Source organism: Bufo gargarizans, chromosome 2 (genome assembly GCF_014858855.1).
Source record: "Bufo gargarizans isolate SCDJY-AF-19 chromosome 2, ASM1485885v1, whole genome shotgun sequence".
Classification (NCBI taxonomy): Eukaryota; Metazoa; Chordata; class Amphibia; order Anura; family Bufonidae; genus Bufo; species Bufo gargarizans.
The window spans coordinates 232599765-232615536 of record NC_058081.1 but is presented as its reverse complement, the minus strand read 5'-3'; positions in this window follow the sequence as shown (position 1 = coordinate 232615536).

The window sequence follows — 15772 nt, the reverse complement described above, 5'->3', positions numbered from 1 at the left end:
GACGTTTCTCTTTGCCTCCTGTTTCTTCCTCCTCCTCATCCATCCAGCGTAACACCTTCACCACCAACTTGAGCACAGCCAGTGGTAAACGACAGCAGGCAGTTTTGAAACTTATCTGTTTGGGGGTCAAACCCCACACTGCGCAGGAGCTGTGGATGGGCATGGAACAACAGATCGATGAGTGGTTGGTGCCAGTGAGCCTCAAGCCCGGCCTGGTGGGGTGCGGTAATTGGCGAAATCTAGTAGCAGCTCTGGGCCTAGCCGTTTTTGGCGTTTTCACCCTGCTGCTGCTCGCGTAACTTCAGCCTTCCCGCTCACCGCCTCACATGCGACGTGCCCACAAGGTGAAACTCCACCTTGCATATGCTGGCCAGACTGTGCGAGCAGCAGCAGGCAATAGTGGAGTTTCAGCTGCAGCACGCAAGGGTGAGTCGCTCTGCGGAACAGCACCACTTCACCACCAATAGTGGTCCTTCATGCGAGACCTGTGTGCCTTGTTGCGCTGTTTCGAGTACTCCACCAACATGGCCAGTGCCGATGATGCCATTCTCAGCGTTACTATGCCACTTCTATGTCTCTTTGAAAAAACGCTTTGTGCGATGAGCAGGATGTGGCACAGGAGGAGGAGGAAGAGGGATCATTTACAAGGGTTTTAGGCCAGTCATTTAGAAGTGGCTCCGAGGGTGGGTTCCTGCACCAACATAGGCCAGGTACACAATTGTCCAGCCAGGGCACAGTTCTGGAGGATGACGAGGAGGAGGATGACGAGGAGGAGGATGAGGAGGAGGAGGAGGAGATGGAGGAGGAGGAACTGTGTTCACAGCAGGGTGGCTCCCAAGCCAGCTCATGGGCATGACTGGTGCGTCTCTGGGGGGATACAGAGGACACAGATGATACACCTCCCACAGAGGACAGCTTTTCGTTGCCTCTGGGCAGCCTGGCACACATGAGCGATTACATGCTGCAGTGTCTCCTGCAACTACTGCCGAGTTGGCCACATTCTAAATTGTGCTGATTACTGGGTGGCCATGCTGCTGGATCCCCATTACAAGGACAACAGTACCATCCTTAATTGCATCACTGGAGTGTGATCGGAAGATGCTCGAGTACAAGAGCATGCTGGTAGACGCGCTTCCAATGTCATTCCCACCTGATAGCGGGGACACATTGGAAGCACAAGGCAAAGGCAGAGGAGGAGGAAGAGGTCGCCATTGCAGCTGGGGCACTGCCAGCACCCCAGAAGGCAGGGTTAGCATGGCCGAAATGTGGAAAAGCTTTGTCAGCACGCCACAACAACCAGCACCACCATCTGATATGGAACGTCTTAGCATGAGGCAGCATTTCAGCAACATGGTGGAACAGTATGGGTGCACATGCCTACACTTACTGACTGATGGGTCTGCCCCCTTTAACTTCTGGGTCTCCAAATTGGGCACATGGCCTGAGCTTTCCCTTTATGCCTTGGAGATGCTGGCCTTCACCACACCCAGTGTATTGTCTGAACGTGTGTTTAGCACGGCAGGGGGCGTTATCACAGACAAGCGCAGCTGCCTTTTCACAGCCAATGTGGACAAGCTCACGTTCATTAAAATGAACTAGGCATGGATCCCACAGGACTTGTCCATACCATGTGCAGAATAGGACATGTATACCGGCCTCACCCGGCCATTGTTATACTCCAGCGCACTTTCTCATTGTTTTATTTTTTATATTTGTCAATGTTTTAGGGTGTACCCTAATTTAAACAACAACAAAAAATACCGGGGTTGGCTACCTCCTTCCACCTACACCGCCACATCCACCGCCTCCTCAACCTCCTACTCCATATGGAACTCCACCTCCTAGATCAAGATTATTATTTTTATTTTTAAGTTGTTTTTGTTATTTTAAGTCATTTCGCTATCCACATTTGTTTGCAGAGCACTTGCCATGCTCTTAACCACATTTTGCTGCCTTTGGCAGCCCTCTAGCCCTTTCCATTACTTTTTTAGAGCCATTTTAGTGCTCCAAAGTTCGGGTCCTCATTGACTTCAATGGGGTTCGGGGTCAAGTTCGGGTCCCGAACTCTAACTTTTTTGCAAAGTTCGTCCGAACCTGTCAAACCCGAACTTCCAGGTGTCCACTCACTTCTAGTGTCCATGTCATATACCACGTTACAATGTAAATTATTATAATATATTATAAAGGGACTGCTGTATTGTCAATTAACATGAGCACATAGAGAAAAAAAGATGATACAATCAAATTAGTATGAAATTTGGAGCAATTTTAAAAATCACATCTTGCTTCTAAACTAAAAACATACTAGTATGACACGCGAGAGAAAACAAGAGCATTTATGCAGCAGCTTAATGTTTCATCAAGGCATTCAGCTGAGAACATAATGTTTTCCATTTAAATCTGGAAGAAAGCAAATGACAAAAAAACTTCTAGGAATTCTTCTCCCGTCCATCCCCCAGAGCTTGTACTGTTGAAGTCTGACATGTCATTTTAGTAACATTAACTTGTAACTCTGGTGCCTTTTGTTTGATTTCAGACAGAGAATGACATTTGTTTTTGCCTATTTTTTTTTTTATTTTCAGGACTAAAGCTCCATCTAGTGGCAATCTCTGATAATACAGACCTCTTAGTGTGCTGACTTCGGCAAAGCTCATATGTGCTGGGACAGATCTTTAAAGAGAACATGTAATGTATTCTTGTCTCTTAGGGTATGACCACATGTTCATGCTTCTTGGAAGCAATATAAAAAGAGAGAAAGTATCATGGAAAAATACTTCTCTTTTTTATTATTCACTCTTTTTTTAATTTTTTTTTTTAGCTTCCAAAACTGCATAAAAAAACCTAAATGTGTGGCTGTACCCTTAGGCTGCTACTTTGTGGTTCGTGAAAGTGTCACCTATTTGTACTATAATGTGTAAAGCAGTTGTAGACTCACAAGTGGCTCATGACCACCAAGCTCAGACTATAGTCATGGCCTGGTAGAATATTCCCATTGCTCAACAGAAGCGCTGCAGCCCCTTTACTGTAGTACAAGCACATCTGTGTACTTGTCCATGCTGCTTTGTCTGGTTATATAGCTCAAATCCAGTCACTTGCATAGGTTGACATTTAGTTTAAGACACAGCTGCATCTACATGGACTGTGCTCGCTCGTCAGTGGAGACATCTATATAAAATTCTGGAAAACAATTTGCTCTAGAGATGATAAAATCTGCAGTCATTCATTGATTTGCATTTTGAACATGGCCTCTATCAGAATAGCATAAGCAGTAATACTGTCATGGGCCCAACCGACTAGCGATTAGGAGACCCAGGTCCTAAGCTTAGCCCTAGGTAAGGTAATTTGCTAGCTGTGAAGGAGAGTAGAGGAGGCTGTTTTAGACAGTAATAGATGAGAAGCTGCCATGTTACTCCATGCTGCTGAGACTGCTACAAAGAAGATATATTACTGGAGTTAGCACTTTTCTGTAGGTCACAGGTCAGTGGGAGTTTGATGTGAGGTCTACCCATCAGCGCTGGTGACTTACGGTATAGCAGATAAGTGCTAATTCGCTGAGGGCATTAACATATAATTCCATGTTTAGCAGGCCCAACCACACCAACAATGCAGCAGTATGTGAACATGTTATGAGACTGCAGAGGGCCGGGTGACATTATTTTTTGGTGTCAGAAGTCAGAAAGTCAAAGAAAGTGACCTACTTGTATTTAGGAACATGCTGTGGGGAGGCAAGAAACTTATATGCGAAAAGTTTAGTTGACCATGTGATTGTAAATTACGGTCGGTGAAAGCTTAGTGTTGCATGTGTTGAATTTGTTGCGAATTTATAACAGAATTTTATTATTTAACAAAGTGTTTTTACATAAAAATCATTGTTATTGTGAGCAGTATCTCGGCATTTGAATGATGATTGTGCCAACAGAAATGTCTCCTAGATACCTGTAAGGGTACAGCCACACATTCAGGTTTCTTGATTCAGTTTTGGAAGCCAAAATCAGAAGTGGATAATGGACAGATATGACGACTCTTTTTTGAATTCACTCCTGGGTTTGGGCCTTTAAACTGCCTCAGGTAACCTGAATGTGTGGAATGACCTCTAGTGATGTTGTAAACCATTGATCTTTCAGCGCAGGGCAGGAATGCTGTCTGCCAAAGACAGCTCGACACCTGGTACAAAAGTTTGTCTATCTTATCTCTGGTTTCCTGATTGTTTAGTACATGCCCAACAAGCACAGAGTATACAGTAAAGTTCCTTTTACACCCATATATCAGAAATTTTCCAGATAATTGCCTGATCATCATCAGAGATGAGGGCTGCATTTACATCCCCTCAGCAGCATGGAGACAAATCATTGTTCCCAGGAAGCAGATCACTGTTTACAGAGCACAATCTGCTGTACAAGAAAAATGACTATGAAAAACAACACGATCACTTGATGAATGAGCATTTACACAGGCCATAAGTCTACATGCAGCAAACCTTTTAGGCTATAGATATTGTCAGGACTGTTTGAACAAATTGGCTGGCCCAGTGCAAATATTTCATGATTATCCCCTTCCCCCGTCTTGCCGGCACCTTGAGGATACCACAAAATAAAATATAGAATAGTGTAATGGATCCTACAATGGAATCCAGCACCACTAAATAAATACTCAGACAGACCCAAAATAAAAACATACACTAGACCTACTAAATTAATACAGACACTAGACACCTTAATTCCTATGCAACATGTGAGATATATTTACATCACATGAAGCAGAGAAGTGTATGGAGTGGGCTCAGGTGCGGAGTGAGATCCATACATGTCAGGTATCAAAAATATTATAAAAATTTGAATATAATTTCTTACAATTACAAAGATGAAAAAACCCTCTTTCCTCATGGTATCATCATGTCCATGAAAGTCCAAAGTCCAACCACTTTTAAAAAAATCCACAATGTCAAAAATGCTACTTTCTGGCCATCTTACCTTACCGTACAAAATGGTGGAATGAAAAGCATTCAAAAGTCATAACATATATACCACAAAATGGTATCAATAAAAACTTCAGCTTGTCCTACAAAAAATCCTCACACAGATTTGTTGATTTAATTTTTTTTTATGTTCTCTGTATTAGGTGAGATTGCAAAACTGTTGAATTGCAGACCCGACCCCTGAATAAAACCCCTTGAATAATTACTTAGATCACAGCTTCTAAACAAACACAGACCTAGACAAGACCACCTAAAGAAATACAGACTAAGACCCTTAAAGCAAGTTTTCCAAACCAGTTACCTAAATACAGAATAGAATGTATGACTTTTTGATCACTGTCATTCTTTTTTTTTTTGGAGTGACAAGCTGACAAAATGTTTTGCGAATGGTGTTTATTTATTTTTTCCGTTAAGGAGTTCACTGCACAGAAAAAAAAAAATCTATATATATTAATAGTTCAGACATTTTTGGATGTAGTGGTACCTGATATGTTTATTTTTTATTGTTTATATATTTTTATAGAAACCCCATAGAAGTTAATGGGTCTTCAGTGATAAGCGCATTGCATCCGAAAGCAAATGTGGATGCAATGTGTTTTTCACTGATGGTTGCTAGAAGATGTTGTTTGTAAACCTTCAGTTTTTTTATCACGCGAGTGAAAAACACATCGAAACTGAACGCAATTGCAGACAAAACTGACTGAACTTGCTTGCAAAACGGTGCGAGTTTCACTGAACGCACCCTGAACGCACCGGACCTAATCCATCACGCTCGTGTGAAAGAGGCCTTAGGGGACTAGAACCTGGGATCTTTTGATCCCTTGTCCGATTCATCCTAATAGAGAGCTATACTTCAACAGCGCCCAGGCTGCGTGGCAACGGATTGGAGCCCTGGGATTTCACTGCAGAGGGAGCCACATCCCTCTGTCTTACCTCAGAGATGCATGGATCACTGTTGACTATGACATCTAAGGAGTTAAACAACTGGATTAGGCATACAGGATAAATACAATTATATTTTAATAATATGGGAGGTTTGGGACGTGGAAGTGCAGATGATCTTTATTTGTTTTATTGTTTATTTATTTTATTATGGTAAAAGGGAAGGGATTTTATTTTATTTTATTTTTCAATATTTTTAAAATGTTTTTTTGAGGAATGTGGAATTATGATCTAATTCCAGCCATGATCTAATTCCAGCCATTTGCTGTGAGATAGCAGAGGGAGTGAATTCCACAGGGGTCCTGGCTGCAAGCAGGCCACATGTGTACAATTCACACCTCACTCAGTCAGCACGGAGGCCAACTCATCCTACAGGTCTTAGCTATTACCCAGATCACTTAAAATCCATCAGACATCATGGAACCGGGGATTCATAAGGAATTATGAATTGCCCGTCCATCACAGACATAAACCAGGTATATATCTGCGACCCTGGGGCCAAGAAGGACATGCACCTGGTCAGTAGTTTGGGGGTCGGGTGGTGGGAAGGGGAGATACAGAGATCTCCCAGCAGGAATCTAATAATGGCGCCATGTTTGGTCTCCACCTGTAGCCGGAACCCAGGCGGACCCGTTGGTCGCTAGAACCATCTCCCTGTGACCTTCCGGTCTGGAGCTATGGGCTATAATGGATGTTGTGGGTCTTTGGCTACCAGGACAAGGAAGGGAGGGTGGACTCCTCCCAGAGTGAGTGAGGGGCATGACCAACTACATTTAAAAATGTCCATGCAGGCCAGAGGCCAGGGTCTTTCTCTGAAGGGGGTCACATTGAGTAATGTGTTTGGAGGGACCATGGACAAACTGCAGACATCACTTGCCCCTTGTGACTACAGCCAAGCATTACAGCAACCCAGAACTCATCATAACCCAAAGGACTACTCATCCATCTGGTAACTGACCCTTTCTCTGGTTCACTCTATTGTATCATACCACCTGTATTTGCACATCCGACAACTGTATATATTCTCTGTGTGTATTGTGTATTGTCTAGTGCGCCTTTAATGCAATTAAATATATAATTTAATCTTGTGCTGTTCTTGTATCTCGGTCCACGAATTCCCATGTCCGTGTTTCGGCATAGTTATACGCTACTGTGGGTTGGCTTCTCACCCTATATAATCCTGCTAGCGGATCGGGTTTATATCAAACGAGGAACTGGTGGCAGTCTACCGGGCTGAGAAAGATCTGTTTCACTGGGGCAGTGAATAGGCTCTCAGCTTGTCAGGGGTGTGAGCGAGCGTGGAGTTACGCCAGAGGCCACATGGACCACCGTCTCTCACCCCCCTGCCTCTCTGTGCCTGCGTGGATAGGAGGCATCTGTGTAAACTGTATCAAACTGATCTTATGTGCTCCCAGGGAGGTCATAACATCACGTCTTGGAAACCAGTGACTAAACCGTATCTCGTGAGCTCGACGTAGTTGACTTCAGGTAGGGCCATGAGGTGCAGTATTCGTCACAGTTTTTAAAACTTTTTTTACTTTTAAGTCCATCTAGAGTAATTGAACATGCAGTTGTTAGATCGCTCGTCCCATACATTGGAATGAATTACCCTTGCAGCCCATGGGAGTTTCATTATGTTTCCATGGAGCCGTGCCTGAGGTATGACTCCATAGGAACTATCGCTGTGGTAGCCTTGGAGCCTTTAGAAGGCTTGAGGCTACCACAACGACTGAATGACTCCTCTGATCTCAACATGGTGGAGCTGTCTGGGCCCAAGGATGGCAGCACTACTGGGGAAAAGTCTCTAAGATGTCATGGTGAGGAGTGCACAAGCAGGAGCAATGAGGTGCACTCATGTCAGGACACAGTTCACTGCTGTGCATATTGTTCAAATCACAATCTGTATACCCTATACATGATTGCGGTGTATGGATTATGTATGCACTGTAGTGGGTAGTGTTTCAGGAGGTCCAACTTTAACCGCTTTCCGTCACGGTAACGCCGATAGGCGTCCGGACGGCAGCGCTCTAAGGTCTCAGTGACGCCTAATGGCGTCATCTCGTGAGACCTGAGATTTCCTGTGAACGTGCGCTCACAGGAGCGCGCATTCACAGGATTGCGCAGTATTCAAGTTTAACTAGAGCCTGCCAGCGCTGATCATTGGCTGGCAGGCTGTAGATTTTTAAAAGAACCAATCAAATAGGTATATCAGATGCTATTTTGTAAATAGCGTCTGATATACCTGCTACCTGCTCCTCTGGTGGTCCCTTTTGCTTGGATCGACCACCAGAGGACACAGGCAGCTCTGTAAGTAGCACCAAGCACCACACACACATTACACCCCCCTGTCACTTATTAACCCCTTATTAACCCCTGATTACCCCATATAGACTCCCTGATGACCCCCCTGTCATTGATCACCCCCCTGTAAGGGTCCCTTATCACCGCCAGTTAGTTAGCTACTTGTTAGGTAGTTAGCGCCCATCCCACTGATTAGTCGCTGATTAGCGTCATCGCTGTCGCTAATCAGCACTAGTACTATATAGTGTCTGTAAGTGATCAAGACTGATCGCAATCAGATCTATATCAGTACATTAGGGTCACCTTAGGCTCTAAATAAAATGCAGTGTTCAGGCCTGATCTTGTGCTCACACTTGCGTTCAGTCCGCCCCACCGCAGTGACAGAATGTTTTTTTCCTGATCACTGCAAAAACACTGTAAAATCGCTGTGGTGCTATAAAGATCACTTATGAGGGGCATGGCGAGTTCATAGAAGATTATTTTTTTTGGGTACAAGTTAGCGGAAATTGATTATTTTTTTATTTTTTCTTACAAAGTCTCATATTCCACTAACTTGTGACAAAAAATTAAATCTTACATGAACTCACCATACCCCTCACGGAATACCTTGGGGTGTCTTCTTTCTAAAATTGGGTCACTTGTGGGGTATTTATACTGCGCTGGCATTTTAGGGGCCCTAAAGCGTGAGAAGTAGTTTGGAATCCAAATGCGTAAAAATGCCCTGTGAAATCCTAAAGTTACTCATTGGAATTTGGGCCCCTTTGTGCACCTAGGCTGCAAAAAAGTGTCACACATGTGGTATCGCCGTACTCAGAAGAAGTAGGGCAATGTGTTTTGGGGTGTATTTTTACATATACCCATACTGTGTGTGAGAAATATCTCTGTAAATGACAACTTTAAAAAAAACATTATACAAAGTTGTCAATTTACAGAGATATTTCTCTCACCCAGCATGGGTATATGTAAAAATACACCCCAAAACTCATTGCCCTACTTCTTCTGAGTTCGGCGATACCACATGTGTGACACTTTTTTGCAGCCTAGGTGCGTAAAGGGGCTGAAAGTCCAACGAGTACTTTTAGGCTTTACAGGGTTGCTCACAATTTAGCCACGCACAAAATGCCAGAACAGTAAACACACCACACAAATGACCCCATTTCGGAAAGTAGACACCCCAAGGTATTCACTGAGGGGCATAGTGAGTCCGTGGGAGATTTTTTATTTTTTTGTCAAAAGTTAGCAGAAATGGAAACCTTATTATTATTATTATTTCTCAGAAAGTGTCATTTTCCGCTAAATTGTGAAAAAAAAATTAAATCATACATGAACTCACCATGCCCCTCCGCGAATACTTTGGGGTGTCTTCTTTCTAAAATGGGATCATTTGGGGGGGTATTTATACTATCCTGGCATTCTAGCACCTCAAGAAACATGACAGGTGCTCAGAAAGTGCGGAAATTCAAATTTTTGTACCATAGTTTGTAAACACTATAACTTTTGTCCAAACCAATAAATATACACTTATTGGATTTTTTTTTTATCAAAGACATGTAGCACAATAAATTCTGACACAAACTTGTATAGAAATGTAATTATAATTGAACAATTTTACCAGAAAAAGTTAAAAATACACTCTTTTTTAGAAAATTGCGGTCTTTTTTGATTAATATCAGAAAAACGAAAAATCTCAGCAGCAAATACCGTGACCACGTTTTACAGGTAAGTATATATTTTTATTCCTAAACAGATCAAATAACTAATACATGAAATATCTAAAATAGCAATGGGTAGCAGATAGCAATATGGTATACAATGTGTTTAAAAGCAAATGTACTATATAACGCCATATAAACTAATATACAATATATTAAAGGGCAAATGTTCGATATTTCGATCTAACACCATATAATCGATCCAATGGTTATGAATATCCGGAAAGATCACTAAATGTCGATAAAACAGGCCACTTATAATCGAGACTGAGAACGAGTGTCCCACAATTAATCACAGCGGCGTCCCGCTGCAAAAGAGTAGGTAGCGGCGTCCCGATACTAAATGACTTGCAAGTACGAATATACCGTTACCTTATAATCGACCAAAGTCTTTTCCGAAATTTTCATCAGAACCTTAAAATGTTCACACTCCCCAGATATGCCTTTGATATTGCAGCACTATTCAACCGGGAGATTAGAGACGGCTCTTTCTTCGGTTAATGGTCGATTTGCAGGTATAGTCGGTCTTTCGGTACAAAGATGGGGTGCAGCACCAGACGCGTTTCGGGGTTCAACCCCTTTCTCAGTGGTCTGCTTCACCCCTCTCAAAACCCCTCTTTTATACTGAATGTTTCATGGTCTCATTAGACCCAATTCGGACGTCATATCCTGTTCGTCGATTTATTCAGGTGTTCTCCATTGTAATTCAATTGCAAACATGGTGTTATAATCAAGAAACTAAAGAGTGCTATTCACACCCCTAGCAATCTTTCATATTTCTATAATTTCATCGGATCTTATATCGAAAGATTCTGCATTTCTTAAGACAAAAAATGCATATGTGCACTCTGCGTTTTTGATGCGGCATCTGTGCGTTTTTTGTTTTTTCATTTGAATGAGGCCTTAAAATTACTTGCCCAACATCCTTCTAATAATTAAAACAACGAAGTATCAACAGTAAAGGACTTATCTATATGTTAAATAAATAAACCAAATGATCATAATCCAATATTTTTCTCTGCAAGAAAAATACATACATGTTTCAGTCAAAAACCACTGCCACATATATGTCTCTGCAGACCTTATACCATAATAAATACAATTATAATAAAAATTATTAGGGCACAAAACATATTTAAAACTGTATTTGAAAACTATATTAAAAACTTAGAAATATATAAATGTAGGTATAGATTCAAGGGCTGTATAGTGGTGGGAAAAATAGTTCAAGTAAACCAAGAAACATCTATGACTAAAAGGGGCTCGAACATAGTGAACAGAACTGTAAGGGCATGAACTAAGAACTAAGACCGGACGCATGAGCAGTAATCATTCGTGGGACTCGCTCTAAGAGGGAGAGCAGGCGCAATACAACTCACCAATGCGTAAATAGTTAGAGTATTGTGACATGCGCGGAGACGTCATATGTCTGGAGTCGCATCTCCCATGCGTCACTAAAAGGAGACAGGACGCAGGGAGATGATCATCATGAAGTGTAACCAGGAAGTAGCTCCAGACATACGCGGCAAGCACATACATGAGCTGAAATGATACTAAGTATCAGCGCATTAGGCCCAATAGGTGAGGTAGAAATGGGAGGAGCTAATACCTGGCAATATCCAGTAGAAGCGCTGTGACTGGTCTAACGTCAAGCCCACAGTTAGAGACAAGCCTATTGGTCAACACGGTCATGACGAGAGAAGGGAGGTTTTATAAACCTGGCTCCGCCCCTAACACTCAGTCCTCTGCCCAAACCCCTGAAGACGCCTGGTAGGCGAAATATGTCGGGGGGCAGCTAGTGGAGTTAGCGTTTTAACCAGCAGTAGCCTGGCCTATATTCAAGTATGAGAGAGATATAAGGATAAGAGCTTAGTCCAGAAAGGCGGCACAGTAGCTCACATGCTGTGGGAACAACAGCGTGTAGTATACAAGCAGAGAAACGCCTGCACAATAAAGGACGTATGAAATAAGCTACTACAGATGCATAGAGCCACCTAGTGGATGAACTCGATAATCATAGACAATACTGTGAGAACACCACAGGCTATGCTGACAATTTTAACTATAGGAAAATATAGAGTTCTAAGAAAATCGTTTTAAGGACAAGCAATAAAAGCTATTTTTTTAAAATTAGTAACACATGTAAATCAAGGGACACTAATGGTCCTAGTGGCCAATTGTATATGATTATTTTTCAGCCACACATGGTTACCAATTTGTGAAGGCTCTGCTTTTGCAGACTGATCATAGTCTTTCTGTTGCTTTTGGCGTACATTCGCCATGCGGATTTGGACAATCTCTCGGGCATCAGCTAGGCGTTTTTGATGTTCACTGACCCAATCAGTTTGTGGTAAGGATTGATAGAATCTGGAACTTGTACATTCAAGGTGACATCTGCAGGTAATCTTCCTTGACGGCCAAACATAAGGTAATATGCAGTGTAACCAGTAGAACAATGAATGGTGTTGTTGTAAATATAAATCAATTGAGGTAGTAGAGTTGGCCAATCAGTTCTTTTAGCAGGTGGTTCAGCTCTCAACATCTTAATCAAGGTTTGGTTAATTTTTTTCGCAAAGTCCGCTTCATTGAGGACAGTACGCTGTTCTCATTTTCTGACAATTGTGTAGTGAACATAGTTCATGGAAGAGTTGGGATTCAAAGGCAGATTCCTGATCTGTGAGAATCTTTTCAGGGCATCCATAGGGCAACAGGAAATTCTTCCAAAAAACATTTGCGGTGGTTTTGGCTGTCAAGTCTTTAACAGGTGCGGCTACTACAAATTTGGTGTAATGATCAATTATTGTCATGGCGTAGGTATATTTTGAAAAACTTGGTTCTAGCTTTATGTGATCAATGGCCACTATCTCTAGAGGTGTTTTGCTTACAATGGGATTTAATGGTGCTCTTTGATCATGTCTCTCACTTCTTTCAATGGCATAAGTGGAACATTCTCAACACCAATTTTCAATATCTTCTCTCATTCCAACCCAATAAAATCTTCAGCGGATGGTAGCTTCTATTTTTTGTACACCAAAGTGCCCTGACCTATCATGGTACATCTCAAGGACAATTCTGGCATCTTGACGATTCTGGCATAGCTTGAGCAGCTCCAGATCTTCATTCTTTCTGCAGATTTTTTCTGGTGTTCTTCCACTAGTGAAGAAATCTTATAGCTCACCTAATACTCTGCTCTCTGCTTGCAACTTGATCCACCTTTCTTTCTCAACTTGGAGTTCTAGATTTCTCTGCTGTTGGAAGTTGACTATTGTTTACCTTGGCCTTTGATGGTGATAACATCTTGTTGAGCAAAATGTTTATAGAAAGCTGGCATCTCTACTTCTTCCCATATGTCTTCCTGTTCAGTAGGATCTTCTTTGATAGGCAGACGTGATAAGGCATCTGCATATTTATTTGACTTACCTGTTCTTTACTTGACCACGAAGTTGTAGTTGGCAAAAAATGAGGCCCATCTTTGTTCTAAGGCTCCTAACTTTGCTGTATTGAGGTGCGCCAGTGGGATGTTATCAATATAGGCCACAAATGGGGTTGCTGCGAGGTAGTCTAAAAAAAATTCTGTGACAGTCCACACAGTGCAAGAAATTCCAGCTTGAAGGAACTGTAGTTTTGGTCACTTCTCTCGGCACCTGTAAGAGATCTGCTAGCATAAGCAATTACTAGAGAGTAATTGCTTATGCTAGCAGATCTCTTAGAGGTGCCGAGAGAGGTGACCAAAACTACAGTTCCTTCAAGCTGGAATTCCTCGTACTGTGTGGGCTGTCACTGAAACATTTCTTGCAGTTGAGACAGGGCGGCTCCCAGGCTTTTCTTACTGGCATCAGTGTAGAGATGGAATGGCTGTTGGTAAACTGTATAGCCTAAGACAGGTGGTTCGGTGAACTTTTTTGTCAGGAATTGGAAAGCAATATCTCTGTCTTCATTCTATTCAATTAGTATCTGGGCTTTCTGGTACTTCTTGGGATGTCATCTCAGGAGTTCTTGTATCGGCTCAGCAATCTGGGCGAAATGAGGGATAAAACTTCTGTAGTATCCTGCAAAACTAAGAAAACTTCTCACCTCTTTTACTGTGGTAAGAGTAGGCCAATTCTGGACTGCAGCTGTCTTCTCTGGATCTGTCTTGACACCTTCAGAACTGACAATATGTCCCAGGTACTTGACTTCTGGTTTCAGTACATAGCACTTAGAGGGTTTGATCTTAAGTCCGTGCTTGATGAGGACTTGGAAAACTTCTGCAATATGTTTTAAGTGGTCTTCATAGGATTTAGAGTAGATGATGACATCATCTAGGTATAACAAGACAGTTTCAAAGTTCTTGTGGCCTAAACAGCATTCCATTAGTCTTTGGAAATTTCCAGGTGCATTGCAAAGTCCAAACGGCATATAGTTACATTGAAACAGTCCCATAGGGTAGTAAATGCAGTTTTTTCAAGATCTTCAGAAGCCATGGGTACCTGCCAGTATCGACTGATTAAATCCAGAGTAGAACAGTAAGCTGAGGATACTAATGCTGTCAAGGACTCCTTGATTCTTGGTATAGGATAGGCATCCTTGTGGGTAATTTGATTAATCTTTCTGTAGTCCACACAGAACCAAATGTTACCATCTTTCTTTTTGACAAGGACTAGAGGTGCAGCCCATTGACTATGGCTGTCTTTGGATCATCTTTTTCACAGATTGGTACATCGTTGGTGGTATAGGCCGGTGCCTTTCTTTGATTAGAGTGTGTGAAACGGTAGGGATGGTGTGCTTGATTACACTGACCTCTCCATAATCTGAAGGATGTTTACTGAAGGCTTGATGATTAGTGTTGATCACGAATATTTGAATTTCAAATTTTTATTGCAAATATAGATACTTCAAAAATTTGCTAATATTTTGAATATAGTGATATATATTCGTAATTTTGAATATTAATTTTTTTTAATCACTAAACATGATCCCTCCCTGCTTCTAGCTTGTGGGCCAATGAGAAGGCTGCAGTATATTTGACTTTAGGAGTAGTGTTGTTTGCGAATTTTCGTAATTGCAAATTTTTCAACTTATAACTATTAGACAAAGAAGATTATAGCACTATATTAGCTAAATTGCTCTATATTTATAGTTTTTTCTCCGAATATTCGCTATATTGCTATAACTTAGTTTTTCCGAATATTCATAATATTCTAAAACAAGAATATATAGCAATATAGCGAATATTCAAAAAAAACTAATATAGAGCAATTTAGCTGATATAGTGCTATAATCTTCTTTGTCTAATAGTTGTAATTTTTTTCTCATGTGAAGTTCAGATTGGAAAAAAATTACAACTATAAAAAAACTGATTTGCTAATATTTTGAATATAGTGATATATATTCGTAATTTTGAATATTAATTTTTTTTAATCACTAAACATGATCCCTCCCTGCTTCTAGCTTGTGGGCCAATGAGAAGGCTGCAGTATATTTGACTTTAGGAGTAGTGTTGTTTGCGAATTTTCGTAATTGCAAATTTTTCAACTTATAACTATTAGACAAAGAAGATTATAGCACTATATTAGCTAAATTGCTCTATATTTATAGTTTTTTCTCCGAATATTCGCTATATTGCTATAACTTAGTTTTTCCGAATATTCATAATATTCTAAAACAAGAATATATAGCAATATAGCGAATATTCAAAAAAAACTAATATAGAGCAATTTAGCTGATATAGTGCTATAATCTTCTTTGTCTAATAGTTGTAATTTTTTTCTCATCTGAAGTTCAGATTGGAAAAAAATTACAACTATAAAAAAACTGATTATAGCACTATATTAGCTAAATTGCTCTATATTTGTTTTTTCGA